This window comes from Dasypus novemcinctus, chromosome 20 (assembly GCF_030445035.2).
Source record: "Dasypus novemcinctus isolate mDasNov1 chromosome 20, mDasNov1.1.hap2, whole genome shotgun sequence".
Lineage (NCBI taxonomy): Eukaryota > Metazoa > Chordata > Mammalia > Cingulata > Dasypodidae > Dasypus > Dasypus novemcinctus.
In genome coordinates this window covers 32,876,718-32,889,271 of record NC_080692.1, presented here as the reverse complement: position 1 = coordinate 32,889,271, position 12,554 = coordinate 32,876,718, and the positions used below count along the sequence as shown (strand labels likewise).

General features: G+C 38.7%; 1 pseudogene; it reads right to left on the bottom strand.

The window, feature by feature from the left end:
* Positions 1–1,912: 1,912 nt before the first annotated feature.
* Positions 1,913–2,825, bottom strand: LOC101442844 (purine nucleoside phosphorylase pseudogene; annotated as a pseudogene).
* Positions 2,826–12,554: the final 9,729 nt, after the last annotated feature.

Here is a 12,554-nt window from a genome sequence, read left to right as displayed (position 1 = left end):
TGCATCTATGCCAAAGATGTACTGTGTTGATAATGGGGCAGTATGGAAAATGTGAGCCAAATGTATACTATGGACATGGTAACAATCAGATGATATTATCTTATCTGTAATAAATATTCCCCAGAGTGTGGTGATTTGATAAAGGGGTGTTGTGTGGGAATTCTACATATGTGCACGATTGTTTTATAAGTTTACAACTTCCGTCATAAAAAATATATTTAAATAATAATAATAGGGTGGATTGGGGGAAAACACACCAAATGTAAGATAAGGACTATAATTAGTAGTGAGATTTTGACAATATTCTTTCATAATTTGTAACAAATATCTCACGACAATACATGGTGTTGGTGGAGGGTTGATGTATGGGACCCCTGTATGATGTTATGCATATTTGCTTTGTAAGTTCAGAACTTTTACTATACACTTAATTGTTTATGTATATTCATATATAAATGACATAAAGATAATAATAATAGGGGAGGGTTGGGGGAAAATACTTTGGTTAGTAGTAATATTTTGACAATGCTTTTTAATCACTAGTTTAAAAAGTTTAATAATAATGTAAGGTGCTGGTGGTAGAATGAGTTATGAGAGTCCTGTAGGATGTTATGTTTGTTTTGTAAGTTCACAACTATTACTATATACTTACTGTTTATGTTTGTGTGTGGGTGATATATTTCAATAAATTTTTTTTTTTAAATGCAATATATTTGTGGTGGGATGATGTATGGGAACACTGTATGATGTTATATGTGTTTGTTTTGTAAGTTCACAACTTTTACTATACACTTATTGCTTATGTATGTTCATATATGAATGATACACTTCAATAAATTGTTTTTAAAATGAAAAAAGTTGAAAGATTTCATAAAGTTTTAAATTCCACCCCCTGATAAAGAACTTATAGGTAAAAGATAAAGTCACTACGAACCTCTTAAAGAAGATATTGCTTTCTGTTTAGTTTAAGTTCAAATTTGTAGACCAAGGATATGGAATTATAAGGGAACTTTTCTCTGAAGATTTAAGGAAAAGAGGCATTTTCCCTTTGGTGGTGTTTTTCATTATAAAATTTGGGAAAATTTTGTACCTAAAGGACAGCAAATTTGCATTGAGGGAATTGTGGGAAGAAAGGCATGTTTACCCTTCTGTTTCTGCTGTCCTTTTTCCCATGTCTCTAACCCTTACTCCCATCCTTTCTCCTCTATCCCCACCTCCCTTTCTGGCTTCCTCTTAAGAGAAGAGGAGTTACTAACATAATTGCTCAAAGATTAACTGGGTTTGCCCTTCCCGAATCTATGTGTAGTACACTCTCTTGACAAGCCATTTTCTGGAGTGCATTCCAGCTGGGCTTGCTCCCTTGAGGCAGACACATTGTTCTCTTCCCATCATTCAGTGAGGTCAGTAAGTAGGCAAGGGTCCCCTCTATGCCCAACCTTGTCTCTGAAGGGACAAGGGGAGTCAGAGGCCTTTAGGCCTCCAGAATTCCAATTCACTTTATACCGAATAGTCCTGCAATGCCCAGTGCTGACCTGGCTATTTTTGTTTTATTATTACCCTTTTCTTTATTTTTAAAGCATGGTGGTAAAGTTCAAGAGTATTGACCCAGTCCTTGGATGGTCTCCAGAACTGAGCCCCCAGGAATGTAAGGACATCACTTTCAAGTCAGTCGCAGTCACAATGCCAAGTTTGAAGGCCCAAGTCAAATCATGGGCAAATCCATGACCAAGAGGAAGGTCATGAGCTCCAGCTCTGTGGGATCAACAAGGATGGAAACTCCTTTGACAAGATAACTGGGCTAAAAAGGACCTGCCACCAAAAGGGTCTGGTGGGGAAGGTGAAGGATAGAGACCCTCCTCTCTTTTTGGCTATTATTTAAGGGCAGAGACAGGTGACCCCAACAAGGTAGCAGCTACATGGACCCCATGGTGGAGAGGCTGGACAGACCATTCAGAGGCTGGTCAAATGGCATTGCCAGAGGTGGAATGCTAGCCATAAGAATGGAGATAAGTTGTTCCAATTTCCATGCCTTTTGTTTCCCAGCCCCCCATACTTTCTCTTGATTAGCCTCATCTAAGCTTTCATAATTCAGGATAACCTTGTTAGCAATGAGGGAGAAGTCAAAAACTCAAAGTCTACAGTGCTGAGCAACTATAACTTCTGGTGCTGTGCTCATGCCAACAGCACCAGCCCCCAGCTTCTGCAGCGGGTGAAACTTTGCAATGATCTCAAAGTTGGGGTCCCTGAGCATCCCATAGGTGCCTTCCTGTAGCTCTGGCTGCTCTTCCATTTGTTTCCAGGTACAGTGAGATTTCTGCCTCTGACTGTGGCCATAGACATCATATATGGCATGAAAACCATCACCAAACCTTTCATCATTGGGGCTTCTGAGCAGGCTCTGGTCAGAGAAACCAGGCATGTGATCACCGATCAGCATGATCTCTCCAACCTCCAACTTGGGGTTGAGCCCCCAGCTGCACTGTGACCACTAGGGTGTCCACACCCATAAGCTGGAAAACCATCCCTGGGAATGTTACTTTCCAGAGTGGGCAGTCTTCATAAAAGTGGCATCTGTCCTGTATCACCACACAGGCGCAGTCACTCAGGAACCCAAACGCCAATCATCAAGTATGGCCTGGTGCTCTACTCTGAGGAAAGCTGGGTATCTCACTATAATCAAAGGTCTGAGCCTGAGCTACTTTATCAACCAGCCAGACCTCCTAGCCCAGCACTACAGGCCACTGCCGCCTTAGGTCAGTGCTCAGTGTGGATAGAAGCCATTCTGCAGTCTTCTGATAAGCTTCATATATGAATTCTTTCTCCATGGTTCTGCTGGCACCTTCTCAAGGAGTCTGCCATACTGTGCTCTGCTGAGCTGTGGTCGTTGGGTATGCCTGGCACACTTAGTCTGACCCAGATATGTTTTTTTTTTAGTACTGGGTCCGGGGATTGAACCCAGGACCACCACATATGTGGGAAGCCGGCACTCAACCACTGAGACACATTGGCTTCCCTGAGTTGGGTTTTTTTTTTTTTTCTTTCTTTTCCCATTTTGTTTTCCTTGTTTGTTTTTGTCTTTTTTAGGAAGCACTGGAACCAAACTAGAACCTCCCCTGTGAGAGGCAGGAGCTCAACTGCTTGAGCCACATCCACTCCCCTGACCCAGATATTTTAAAAATAATCTAATGGAATCTCACCATACACACACTTCACTTACTGAAATGTCATGTATACATTGATCATCACTTAAATGAAATACAATCAAACTGAAAACAGTCACTGTATATTGGCAAACCTAAGGAAGTAATTGAAATTGAGAGTCAGAAAGAAAAAGAAAGAGGAAAAGAAATGCATGGGGGAATGGATGTGGCTCAAGCAGTTGAGTGCCTGCTTCCCACATGGGAGGTCCTAGGTTTGGTTCCCAATACCTCCTGAAAAAGACAAGAACAAACAACAAGCAAAACAAATGAAAAAAAAACAACTCTGGGGAGCCGATGTGGCTCAGTAGTTAAGTGCCAACTTCTATATACAAGGTCCCAGGTTCAATCCCAGGCCCTGGAACCTCAAAAAAAAAAAAAAAAAAAAAAAGAGAGAGAAAGAGAGAAAGAAATGCATGATTTATGTGACCAGACACATGAGTGTTGATGGATTTGTCAATACTCTGGAGAGAGGAGCTGAAGTTTTAACTAAGGGCACAAAAACATTGACTAACAAAGAGCTATAGAGCAAAAACAAAAACAGGTGCCAAGTGCTCTAACTGGGGGCGATGAAGGGATTATTCTGGGTAAATCTGTCAATACATGATTTTCCATTTTGTGTTCTGACTTTGGTTCCCAACTTTGTGTTAGATGTAACTGCACTGCAGCGCACTTGTCTTTTGTCCACTGTCCCTTTCATATATGTTCCACAGTCAGGAGCCCTGAGGCAAATCTCTGAGTGACAGGATCCTGGATGACTGTTTTACTGACATCTAAAGATACTAAATCTCAGTTTGTCTGCTAACAATACTTCCTCAACAGTCTTTCACTTCTCAGTTCATTGTAACCTGGCTTCAACTCCCATCAGTCCATTAACTATATTCAGGCAGGTCATCCTTCCTCCCCACATGCCCTGAGTATTTTGCCTGGAAAAGGAGATGGCTGGTGATGATGGGATGATCGGTGACTGCCTGAGCAATGGACCTGACTGCAAATAAGCCCACAAGTGTAGCTGCTTGTTAAAGGGTAAACTGAAGATCCTTCAGAAGAGCAAGTATCACTGGGACAAGCAAGAGGAGCATAACAGCTGTCCTTTTCCTTGACTGGGGCTCAGTTATCTTTAATTTGCCCTAAGTTCTAGCATCAGAAGCAGGAGCCTGCTCCTCCTGCATCTGTCTCCACAAAGAGAGGGTGAGTGGAGAACAGTGGGTATTTTCTATTACATAATTAAAGTACCATAAGGTCCAGGATCGTCATCTGTTTTGTTCACCAATATGCTACAAATGCACAGAAGATACTCAGGACATGGTAGACAATCAGTACATACTTGATAATTTTATTTAATGTTAATCTTTAGAAACTGGAGGCTGTTTCTTATTAGCTCAACTGTGAATAAAACATATTAATGACACAAGTGATTAAAGGATTCTTGTATTCAGCAATCACGGATCAACATATAGGGATTTTTTACTTTTGCTTTTGTAACACATTATTTAAAATCCAAGAACCCACTGATGTATATTTGCTCTGTTTTAGCCATCTCCCTCCATATCCATAAAAGATACGCTCTTCTCTTCACAACAGCACACATCTGCGAAGACTTGAATTATTCTGTCTGCTGGATTGTTTCCTACATTTGAATAGTGAAAGAAGAAAATAAACAAGTTTTAAGTTTTTAATTCTTCTAATAGAAGCCATGAAAATTCTGTCATCATTTTCTAACAATTTTAAACAATATTTTTCCAGGCATGTCTTCAGGAAAATAAAAGTCCAGTCATCATGATTGAGCTTTAGTCTAAGTCTTTTGAGTAGTACCTAGCCAAGTGATTTCTTGCTCTAAAACTCTTAGTGTGATGGTAATGACTTTGGTTTAGTATAATCAGTTATTTAATGACTGTCTACCTTCAAGAATGTAAGCTCCAGGAGAGCCAGGAGAATCTGTCTTGCTCAAAACTATTTTTTGACATATTTTGCAGTGACTAGAACCTAGAAAGCATGCAGGCAACTGCAAAAGGTTAAGTAGTCCTTTCATACATGTGTGCAAGTATGTGTTTGTGTATATTTGTATTTTGGGAGAGTCTTTTTTTTGTTCTGACCATACCCCTAAATTCATAAGGATCTCTAAAATTGATCCTACATACAACTATATAATGTGGTGAAAGAGCACTGAATATGAGGTAAAAATAATAGCAACAATAATAATAATAACCAGTAATATATATAGTGACATAAATATGTGATTATGCAAATTATGTGATTATAACAGTTCTAAGCTCTTTATATTTAGTCTTCACTACAATGTCTTGAGGAAAGTATTTTAACCAATAATATTTTACAGATGAGAAACTGACAGACAGGAAAGTTAAATAATTTTCCTGTGGTCACACAAGTTGTAATTGAAGTGAAATTTCACCCCATGCCGTCTGACTGTAGATTTTGTCAGGATATTTGATTTGTTCCTTTGGCTGGGCCATCTCTTCCTGTTTCCTAATACTGCATTTAATTTTTTGCTGATGTTTAGGTACCTGAATAATGTTGGTGAATTTACTATCAATTTCTCCCTCTTGCCTAGTGATTTTCTTTGTTCACAGCTCTTTTTGACTTTCAGTTAAAATTATTGTGAACATTTAAAATAGCCCAGGTGGAGTTATCAAAATCAGGCCAGAGATTCAGGAATGAAGCGCAGATTTCCTTCCAGAATTTTGGGCTGAGACCCAAAAGCAGTTTTTCAGCTTGCAGTTTCCCAGCTGGCCAGCAGATGACACTCCACAATGAACTCCACAGAAATGTTTCTTTCCACCTCTGCTTGTCCTATTCCTGGTGTGGCCAGAGCTAAGATTCTCTCCTAGTCAGATTCACTGGAGAGAAACTATTCTCTGCCCTCTACCACATTCTCCCTCTTCCCATGGAGGGAGATGTCTGTTCCCCCTCTAAGTTAGCTGCAGCAGACCACAGCATTTATCCAGGTTGCACACCTTGAGGAGCTGGGTGCCCTTCCCGACCACTGGGAGATGTTAGTAACTCACAGTTGTCATTTCAGGTTCTTCATCTCTCTGTCCCTTGCCCTCCTGGGGGTTGCACAGCACTGTCCTTTTCTGCCGACCCCCAAAACACATCCCTCAGACAGCTTTGGCCGTTTTTCCATTGTTTTGGTGAGAGAGTTGAGCCCTGCCTGCCTACTCTGATGTCATCTTCCCAAAACTGCCTGACTGTATATTTTGACTTTTAACATCTATGCTACCCTGGGCATTGAATCTTTATCAGTTACATTCTAATAAGGTGAGTATCAGTTAATCCTTGGATCTATTTTTCACAACTTGAAATTATGGTAATCATCTCATGAGAATTAGTGACATAATGTATGAATGTATAAGAGAAATGCGAAACAGTATCGGTTTATATAGAATGGGTTATAAAACTTATTTTTATTCAATATAATGCTTCTCTGATGTTTGTATTGATCAGAGATTGCTAAATACAAATATTTCATTACTGGTGCTATTAATATATGTTTTACTAACAGCTGAGCCAATATGAACTAGCTAGAAATAGGAATACAAAAAGTGGGTATTAGTAATTAACTAGTGGTTATTAGTAAAGATTAGATCAATATAACAGAATGGGCAAATGCAATGACCTCCACTTCACAACAAGAATAAACCCTTAACCATGCTGAAAAAAAAGAAAGAATGTAATTAGAAAACAGAAATATTTACATATGCCTAAAAGATCGAAATCTGATAGGATTGAATTGAGGAAGAAACTGTTGATGTGAAGATAGACACTGGATAAGATGATCAATATGGGTGAGATTGGCTTTTGGGATTCCTCTAATTCATAATTAATGAAAATAAAGGAGAGTAGGGAGCCAAGAACATTCATTAGGATGAGTGCTTAGTGAAAGAATGTAATGTGGTCAGGCAAGTTGACCCTACCTTCATACCCCCTACACACACACACACACACACACACACACACACACAGAGTCAAGCAAGAAACAGTTCTACATCTGCTTCCAGACTGAAGAAGTTAGCATGAAAAACTGGATCTTAGAGGTAATACAATCTTTGCAACAATCAAAAGGAATGGAAAAATTATCTTTCCTGCACTGGCAGACTCTTTACTACCAGATTCCAGACATTTCCACTCCAACATTGTAGAGAGGCAACAGTATATTAAAAGGAAGTATCAACAGTCAGGAACAGAGGAATTCTTAAATGCAAATATAAACTTGCAGCAACACTGACAACACATACAGGGAAAAAACAATTTCATTAAAGAGAGGCACCAAATAAACAAGTAATAAGAACAAAACTAAAGAACAAAAATGAAGAATACTAGTAGAGCTAAAAAATCATCTCAGCAAAGTGAAAGGGTACAAGTTCAACACAAAAAAACAAATGTGTTTCTAGAATAGACGTGAAGAGCCGAAAAAGGAAATTTAAACAACAACTCCATTTACAGTAACATCTAAAAGAATAAAATACCTAGGAATAAATTTAACCAAGGATATTAAAAAAGTGTACACCAAAAACTACAAAACACTGCTAAAAGAAGTTAAAGAAGAGCTAATTAAGTGGCAAGACAGCCCATGTTCATGGACTGGAAAACTTAATATTGTCAAGACAGCAACAATACCCAATGCGATCTACAAATTAAATGCAATCCCTATCAAATTCTAGCAGCCTTTTCTGCAGAAATAGAAAAACCTCAAAGTCATAAAGAACCATGAGGGTCCCTGAATAGCCAAAACACAATCTTGAAAAGAAGAACTAAGGAACAGGGCTAGAGAACTCACACTTCCCAATTTAAAATGGTACTACAAAGTGACAGCAATGAAACAGTGTGGTCCTGGCATAAAGATAGATAATTAGATCAAAGGAACATGATTGAAAGTCCAGAAATTGACCCACACATCTATGGTCAATTGATTTTCAACAACGGTGCTCTAAGTACATGCAGTGGCAAAAGCATAATCTCTTCAATGAATGGTGTTGAGAATAATGGCCATCCACATGTTGAAGATTGAAGTTAATCCCCCTATCTCACATCATAAAAATAATTAACTCATAATTGACCAATGACCATCTTAGAAGATAACACATGGGCAAATCTTCATGATAGGTAACGAATACTTAGACAAGATACCAAAAGCATAAGCAGCAAAAGAAACAGTAGATAAATTTAACTTCATCAAAATTTAATGCCTACATTAAAGGCATTATGAAGAAAATGAAAAAGACAATCTATAGAATGGGAGAAAACAGTTGCAAACCATATATCAAAGAAGGGCTTACTATCCAGAATATATAAAGAACTTTTAAAATCCAACAACAAAAAGACAAACAACCCAATTTAAAAATGACAAAGGACTTTTTGAATAGATATTTCTTCCAAAAAGATATACAAATGCTCAACAAGGATTCGAAAAGATGCTGAGAACATCATTAGCCATTAGGGAAATACAAATAAAAAACCACAATGAGACACCACCTCACATCTACAAGGATGGCTATTATTTTAAAAAGTAGAAAACAACAATGTTGGAAAGGATGCAGAGAAACTGAAATTCTAGTGCATTGTTGGTGCAAATGCAAAATGGTACAGCCACTGTGGAAAGCAATATGCCAATATGGCAATTCCTCAAAAATTTAAATACAGAATTATATAACCTCCATGTGTAACCTCCTAAGTATATACCCTTATAACATGAAAACAGTCTCAAACAGATACTTGTACACCATTGTTTGTACCAGCATTATTCACAATAGCCAAAAGGTTGGAGAACGGTCCACTAACAAATGAATGGATAAACAAGATGTGATACATACACACAGTGGAGTATTATTTGGTCATAAGAAAGAAGTTCTAAGACATGCTCAGGGAGAACTAACGTCTTGGTAATATTTAGTCTTCTCATTCTTAAATATGATTTATCATTCCATTTATTTACATTTTTACTTCTGTCCTTCAGTAATATTTATATATTTTTTCCCTTTAAAGTTCTTAAAGTTTTGCAAAGTTGTTTTTTAAACTTACATTTTCTGTGGGTCATTGCTGTATGTAATAGCTATTGCCAAGATGTTAGTTCTCCCTGAATTCTTATTTAAATTCAATGAAATCTTCATCCAAACTAAGGAAAGGATTTTTCCAAGATCTTCCAAACTGATTCTAAAATTTATGTAAAAGATTAAGTGGATGATGATTGTGTACATGGAGAAAAATCTTCCTAATTCAAAGAAGTTGGGATTCTAGATACAACGTGAGAAAAAATCTTTGAATTCATGGCCAAGCTGGCAAAATTCAAGAGAGGTTCAGAAATTAAAAAATAAAGTGAGCACAAAAATCCAGGGAGGGAAGTAAAGTCTGAAATTGGGGCCTGCCCAATCCATGATAATCTCCAGCTTCCATTTTTACAGCCGGTGAAGAAAGGGGACTGATGTGAGGCCGAGACACACGCAAATCGGGAAGACTAAAAAAAAAACAAACCCCAGGGCACACCCATGTACACCATAGGGCTCAACTCTCAAAGTTAGAGTGAAGTACCAAAAAATCTTTTCTTACTCAAAAAAGAACACAAAGAAATGTACTATAGGTTTCAATCTTGGACATGCGGAGAACAAGGGAAAACCGACTCTGTTAAGAATGTAACTACAAACCAGCCTTTAAACATGTCCGCAACATTTAGTCCCCAAAGCCCTCAGCCTGAGATTTGTTTTAAAATGACACTTTGTTGTCTCTAAGAAGCAAAAAGAAAACGTCCATAAAAAACGCAACTTGAACAAAGAACCCAAAGCACAAAAACCCCGGGGGTGGGAGTGCGGGGGGAGCGGCAGGAGCCTCGCCCACGCGCATGCGCACAAACTAGGGCCCGGGTTGCTCGGGTAAAAACGAGTAGAAACGAAAAAGCAACAATCTGCTACTGCCTAAAGTAGACCGTAGTTCTTTGCTTGCTTGCTTGGAAAGATGAATAAGTTATACAGAGGGAGTTGGGGAGAAGCAGAGCGGCCCCCGTGGATCAAGAACGTGAATATTTGGGGAATGCAAGTGCTCTTAGTAATAGAATAAAGACATAGTTCTTTCTTTCAACGAAATCATAGTCTAGCTAGAGAAATAAGAAATGTATACATTAAAGTAACTTATAAAATCCAGTCGTACAAGCAAAAAAAAGTAAGAATCTTTTGCTGAAAGACTCAGAAAAAAATAGGTAAGATGTATTGGTCCTGGAAGAAATAGAATTTGCACCGTGTTAGAGGAGTGGGGGCTATTCATAAAGTGGGAAGAATACACAAGGGTGGAAATTCGCAGAGTCTTAAGGGAATAGAGACAGGCTCTTGAACTGTCCCACCAAATAAGAATGACGAGAAAATGTTTCTAAAGGAAGAAAATTGCCAGCCCCCAGGAAATAGACTAGAAGAAGGCAGAATCTCGTGTAATTCAGTGTTTTATGGCAAATGAAATAAGTAAATAACGACAAAATAACCATCAACTAATTGTGAAAACAAGCATCTATTATCCAATCTGGTAAGTGGAAAGTATGTTCAATTGGAAGTCAGTCTTCAACTTATCAATGATTTACTACTTGCCAGCCCTGAAATTCAAATTATTTGGGGATTCGATTTTTATATTTAACAACTGAGAGTGAGGGAGCTGCATGCACGGAGGGAGCGGGGATTAATTAATGATCTCATTCATGCTTGCAGTACCACGTTCAATGTTACAAAGTCAAAGGGAAAGAAGGGCTGGTGCTCATTTCTCCAGGCAGAGGAGGGCGCGCTCACTGGCAATTGAGATTTACCATAGTAGCAGTAATCTCCCTTTTACATTTTCGGATTGAGTTTCATTACGCAAGAAATCCACACGGTGGCAATAACACTGAACAAAAAGTAAATTCCGTGTTAAAAGTTCAAGAAACAGGCTTCTTCAATGGCCACTGTTTACAGATTTCCCTTCTCCTGCTTCTATGATGTCACCGAGGCCAGAGAAACTGGGGGCACAGAGGCTGTACACAAAGCATGCACGTGATGGCACTGACCCCCACGGGAGAACCAGCTATCAGCTAGACCCTTGGCAATCCTCACAGCTAGGCGAAGAAGACTGCCACCGTTATCCTCATTTCACAGAAGGAACTACAGAACAGTGACATCAAGTAAATTATATGGTGAGTGATCTGACCAGAATTCAAATTTCATTCTGTCTGGTCCAAGTGCACGGCCCCACACTGTGCAGAGAGGCTCAAGAAAACCCATTTAACACAAAATGGCCCTCCTTCCTAACCATCCTCCTCACAGACATAGAAATGGGACTTTTGCTCTTCTATAACTGAATGGAAACATGAAAGATCTAACTCAATTTTAGCATGGGACAATCCTAATAACTTTCCCAGCCACTAATACATAATGGTTTGATAGCTCCTTCAATTTTGATAACAACTTCAATTTTAGGGTGAATTTCAGAATCACTCACATTTCTCTCCCACTTAAATGGTACAGGGACATTTCTTCACTGGCTCTAGTCTTAATCAGGCACTTTAAGTTAGAAATAACATAAGCTCATTCAAATAAAGCTCAAGCAAAACAAAGGCGGGGGGGGGGGGCGCTGAAGTTTTCAAAGGAATAATGGAACATTATAAAGAATCCAAAGAGAAGAAATTTCTTTAGATGATGCAGAAGATTAGAATAAAGAACCAGGGATTATGTCAATGGCTCTTTCTCTCTACCTTCTCTTATCTATGCTTTTCTTGGCCTGTCTGGGCGATTGTCTCTTTCTAATGACTGGCTTTCTCTTCTCTAGACCCCACAGCTTCTGAATTCATCTCCTCAGCTGATCAGCGTGATCAGCAGAGATTGACCCACATCTTCAAATTCCAATTCCAAACCCATAGGAGGGAGAATTCAGTATGGTCTGGCTATGTCCGTAGAGTAAGTAAATATAAACATGGGGGGTAATTATCAGGGAATGATATTCTGAGCCAGGCAAATACCCCAAATGTATACACTACAGCCTACAAAATATCTTTCTGAAAAATTAGAAATTATTTATCTCCCAGAACATCAGGATGAAATTCTCAACTATTAGGCATGGTGATAACACTTGTAAAAACATAATTTGGGAAAGAGATTTCAACAAATATTCAAAATATTTAAAATCGGGCCAAAATTAGAAAATCCTGAACTTATTATATTTGCAATATCAGTGCCTCCATTTTCCCTTTATAAAATTGTTTTAAAAAATGTACCCTGATTAAAGCACAAGTAGAACTAGACTCAAAATCACAGGTTAAGAGAAGCGGACTTGGCCCAGTGGTTAGGGCGTCCGTCTACCACATGGGAGTTCCGTGGTTCAAACCCCGGGCCT